Source organism: Piliocolobus tephrosceles, chromosome 1 (genome assembly GCF_002776525.5).
Source record: "Piliocolobus tephrosceles isolate RC106 chromosome 1, ASM277652v3, whole genome shotgun sequence".
In the NCBI taxonomy this organism is placed as follows: Eukaryota; Metazoa; Chordata; class Mammalia; order Primates; family Cercopithecidae; genus Piliocolobus; species Piliocolobus tephrosceles.
This window is the reverse complement of record NC_045434.1, coordinates 47,563,390-47,569,389: the sequence shown is the minus strand read 5'-3', so window position 1 is coordinate 47,569,389 and position 6,000 is coordinate 47,563,390.

Sequence of the window (6,000 nt, the reverse complement as noted above, 5' to 3'; positions counted from 1 at the left end):
TTGTCCTGAGTCACATTATTATCTTATTTTCATGCTTGAATAGCAGACTTCAGTTGAGGGCCATGGGGACAATTCATGCCTAGACTAGTCAGAGGCATGGGCAAACACACAGGAGGATCTTATTCGTAAAGAAACCAAGAAAAGATATGGCCTTTCCCAAGCCAAAAGTATCAGTCTAGTGAGAAGCTCTGAGCAAGCCTCAATAACACTCATAGAAATAATTAAATGGAAAAACAAAAGTGGAAAATGAAGTAAATGCAAATACATTTTATAAAAGAGTCCTCATAAGAAAAAGTCAGTGGCAAAGTACAAAGATAACTTGAGCTATACTTCTGAGTTCCACAAAGCTTTAATTAAAAGCAGGGTAGTGAAAAGTTGGTTCGGTAATAACAGTCTTCCAGCTTCCAAAAGTGATAGACCCCAGACCAACACTAGATCATTGTAATATGGTGATATATCATTTACAAAGATGTTTACAGTTCTCAAGATGTCTTCTTATTTGGTTTTCTTTGTGCAAAATAACCAACATGTAGTAGCAGCACTGGAACATTCATCACATCTTAAAAACCTGCCTTTCTTGAATACAAAACAGGCTTCCTTTTGACTATGAAGCATTTCAATATAAACTTTTCCAGTGATTGATTAGTCATCTTGGCCACCTAGAATAGACTTTTCAAACAAACCTGGGGCATAGTTTAGAAGCAAGTAAAGACATAGAACTTAAGTTGGTTGCCTGAGGTAGCAAAAAAATCATTTGATGTAGATTGAGAGTTATCAAATTTTTTTTTTGCAAATACATTTTTTATGTCCTGTGGAGGAAATTGAGGAACTGAGCACCACATGAAGGTTCCTGTTTGTACCCAGATCTGTATTGTACTCTGAGATATAGAACTTCAAGAGTCTGCTAGCTTTTCCCATAAGTTTTTGTAATAGATTTCCCAGTTATGGCAGGTTCAAGAGATGTCATATCTGACACTGCACTTGTCCATTCCCTTAGAGACTTCAAGTTAGATGTATAAAAATAAAATGGAAAAGTAAGATAGAGAAATCATCATTAGTGATAATAAAGAGTACAACTTCATATTGTGATGTTTAACTGCCGACAGCTTTTAAGCCTCACCCCTCTCTCTCTTCTTCTCCCTGTGTGTGCCCATCGTAGGGACCACTGGGAGATTTAAGCCCCACAAGTCCTTACCACAGACAGGAACCCTCAACCCCATATCCTATCCACATTAAAAAATCCATGGAAGTCTCCTTTCTCTGATCTCTCAAACAATTTGTGAAGCAGCCTGGGAGATGAGACATTTTCTTTCTAGAAATTCTCATTATGTACGTAATAAACCTTTCATATCATCTTGTGTGAGTCATATTCAATCTCAACATGTTAAGCACATTTTTCATGGGGTTCCATCCTGCACTTCTGGTGTGATCACAGCAATAGTTTTAGCAATGAAGTAGCCATTCATCAGAGACATATCTTTTCAAATCTAATCAAGCAATGAAGAATTCCTAAAGGAGGTTTCCAATTTGTGGGAAACAAAAAAAAAACCTACTTTAAAGTTCATATGGAACCAAAAAAGAGCCCACATTGCCAAATCAATCCTAAGCCAACATAACAAAGCTGGAGGCATCACGCTACCTGACTTCAAACTATACTACAAGGCTATGGTAACCAACACAGCATGGGACTGGTACCAAAACAGAGATATATACCAATGGAACAGGACAGAGCCCTCAGAAATAATACCACACATCTACAACCATCTGATCTTTGACAAATCTGACACAAACAAGAAATGGGGAAAGGATTCCCTATTTAATAAATTGAGTTGGGAAAACTGGTTAGCCATAGGTAGAAAGCTGAAACTGGATAATTTCCTTACTCTTTATACGAAAATTAATTCAAGATGGATTAGAGACTCAAATGTAAGACCTAAAACCATAAAAACCCTAGAAGAAAACTTAGGTAATACCATTCAGGACGTAGGCATGGGCAAGGACTTCATGTCTAAAACACCAAAAGCAATGGCAACAAAAGCCAAAATTGACAAATGGGATCTAATTAGACTAAAGACCTTCTGTACAGCAAAAGAAACTACTATCAGAGTGAACAGGCAAACTGCAGAATGGGAGAAAATTTTTGCAATCTACTCATCCGACAAAGGGCAAATATCCAGAATCTACAAAGAACTCAAACAAATTTATAAGAAAAAAACAATCCCATCAAAAAGTGGGCAAAGGTTATGAACAGACACTTCTTAAAAGAAGAAATTTGTGCAGCCAATAGACACATGAAAAAATGCTCATCACCACTAGCCATCAGAGAAATGCAAATCAAAACCACAATGAGATACCATCTCACACCAGTTAGAATGGTGATCATTAAAAAGTCAGGAAACAACAAGTGCTGGAGAGGATGTGGAGAAATCGGAACACTTTTACACTGTTGGTGGGACTGTAAACCAGTTCAACCACTGTGGAAGACAACGTGACAATTCCTCAAGGATCTAGAACTAGAAATACCATTTGACTCAGTCATTCTATTACTGGGTATATACCCAAAGGATTATAAATCATGCTGCTATTAACGACACATGCACACGTATGCTTATTGTGGCACTATTCACAATAGCAAAGACTTGGAATCAACCCAAATGTCCATCAGTGACAGACTGGATTAAAAAAATGTGGCACATATACACCATGGAATACTATGCAGCCATAAAAAAGGATGAGTTTGTGTCCTTTGTAGTGACGTGGATGCAGCTGGAAACCATCATTCTCAGCAAACTATGGCAAGGACAAGAAACCAAACACCACATGTTTTCACTTGTAGGTGGGAATTGAACAATGAGAACACTTGGACATAAGAAGGGGAACATTACACACCGGGGCTGTCGTGCGGTGGGGGTAGGGGGCAGGGCTAGCATTAGGAGATATACCTAATGTAAATGACGAGTTAATGGGTGTAGCACACCAACACGGCACATGTATACATATGTAACAAACCTGCACATTGTGCACATATACCTGAGAACTTAAAGTATAAAAACAGAAACAAAACATGCTCAGTATTTGGGGACTTAATGTAAAGAAATCAGAGTTCAGATCTATTGTTTGAGAGTAACCTCAACACTGCAGTCCAAGTTCTTGAGGGGAGTAATCTCTTTCTGAGTGATGGCAAAGATTCTATCATTGGATCTCATCGAAACCACCAAAATTGTTGACTGCCTGTTCTCTCATATATTACCAGTGCAACCTACTGATCAACAACAACAAAAAACTAATTAAATCTATTACAATTTGGGAGAACACTATCTTGACAGGCATGGATATATAATCTATATGTGAAGTTAAAAAATATACTGATATATAATATACATAAAATATGACACAGATATAGATGTTGGTATAGGTATAGACATAGATATGAATAGAAAGATACGAATAGGGCCAGGCATGGTGTCTCATGCCTGTAATCCCAGCACTTTGGGAGGCCGAGGCAGGTGGACCAAGAGGTCAGGAGACCGAGACCATCTGGCTAACACAATGAAACCTCGTCTCTACTAAAAATACAAAAAATTAGCCGGGCGTGGTGGCGGGTGCCTGTAGTCCCAGTTACTCGGGAGGCTGAGGCAGGAGAATGGCGTGAACCCGGGAGGCAGAGCTTGCAGTGAGCCAAGATCATGCCACTGTACTCCAACCTGGGGCACAGAGCGAGACGCCGTCTCAAAAAAAAAAAAAAAGAAAGAAAAATGTGAATAGAGATGTCAAAAACACATGTTGAAAAGAAATTAACTGAAAGTTTTTATTTTAAATTTATTTGAGTAGTATGATCTTGTTCTATAATGCCTTCTTTATAACTGTATATTTCCAAAGGCCGGGCGCGGTGGCTCACGCCTGTAATCCCAGCACTTTGGGAGGCCGAGGCGAGCGGATCACAAGGTCAGGAGATCGAGACCACGGTGAAACCCCATCTCTACTAAAAATACAAAAAATTAGCTGGGCGCTGTGGCGGGCCCCTGTAGTCCCAGCTACTCGGGAGGCTGAGACAGTAGAATGACGTGAACCCTGGAGGCGGAGCTTGCAGTGAGCCAGGATCGCGCCACTGCACTCCAGCCTGGGGGACAGAGTGAGACTCTGTCTCAAAAATAAATAAATAAATAAATAAATAAATAAATAAATAACTGTATATTTCCTAATTATCTAGTTTTACTTTTCTTCTTTTACCTTTTCTTCTGAATATCAAGTTAGCAAAAATCAACTTAGTCATTTTCTTCAGTTCAAAGCACATTTTTGTTCCTGATTTCTAAAAACCATTCTTAGTTGATGTACATGAATTATTCTAAATATCAGTATCCTTAGAAATACCTAATCAGCTTTTGAATTGTTGATAGCTCAACAAAGATAAAATAATATCTCAGTATTTATTTACATTTTCTCCTGATTACTAATAATTTTGCGTATCTCATTGTATAATGGTTACGATTTTGAGTTTCTTCTCTAAGTTTTCTGTTCTCATTTTTTGCTCATTTCTTTTATATTCAGTATTTGATAATGGACCTAGATTATTAGGTTATTAAGTTCATTATTAAATAAAACTATTAAATAAAGTGTGTTATATTAAATTGAAGAGTTTTATGATTTAACGCTATTTTCACATATTTTGGAAAGTTAAAAAATATCTTGTAAGATGGAAGTGCTTCTCTGTTTTCCTCTCAAAAGAGATTCTAACCTTTAAATGGCAAAGTTTCAACTGCCAAAATATACACTGAGATGCTGGTGCCCTATAAACTTAAAAGGAAAATAATTGTCATTGGCTCAAGTGTAGCAGCAGGAAGTGTGGGTCACCCTTCTAGCACCTTTGACTTTCTACAGTAAAGTCAGAGGCAAAAAGTCCATGTGAATCTTAAATGTGAAAATGACTATATTATTGATGTTTCACTTAAAACAAAACCAGAAAGGAACCTTGAAAGTGCATTTGTAAAACAAGTTTTTTAAAACTTTTAGCAAAGTGTTCCTTAATATTTTGTCTCACAACAAAAAATGTGTTAGCATTTTTATCACAAATTTGTTTAAAATAATAAAACTATAAGCTACTACTAGTAGAAATCATCCACACCACATACTAAATGAAATTAACCTTACCTTTTGTAGATCATGTACCTACATTTAAATCTGATTAACAAAATTATTAATTGGTTAATTAATATAATGATTTTTATATTCTCTGTGACTTTATGAGCACATAATATATCAACAGAGGCCTGCAAATACTTTTAATCATTCATACCTCATTTATACAACAGTAGATTAGTGATTTAATTGACTTGTTATGTAGAATTAACTAGGTCAGTGGTTTTAAACACAAATATTCACTCTTTTTTTTGCCAGTAATAATTATTTTGCTACCATGAGATACTCTAGACTATGGAATATAAAAAAATAAGTATTTATGTTGGCAATAATTCTTACAATTATAAATTATGTCTGCTCTATATATGAATCTTGAATTGTAATGGCTACAAATTTAGTAATCTTTTGTTAAGTTGAAAAATTTTGGTAAATGTAAATGCACAGAGGCCTGGGGTGTGTTTTTTACCTAATTACATGGTTATCCTACATTTAAATTCGAATGATTTTTCACAAAACTGTAAACTGTCAGAAGGAGCATTTATGATTTTATATTTCTGGCACCTAGCACAAACCCTAAGAATAGGAGGTTTTCAGTAAAGAGTTGCTTTAACTAAAAATAGTAAAAGCATACGGAAAATGTTCAGCTTCACCTATAATGTAATTGCATATTAAAAGAAACAATAATTTTTTTAACCAATCAATTTTCAGTAAAGGTAAAACCAACTCAGAATGAACGATTGCACTTCAAATTACACTACAGAGCTACAGTAACTACAATTTAAGAAATTATAGTTAAAATTATTGGTGGGGAATATTAATCAATTTAGTACCAGAGGGAATGCCAACCACATGGGAGGATGCAAT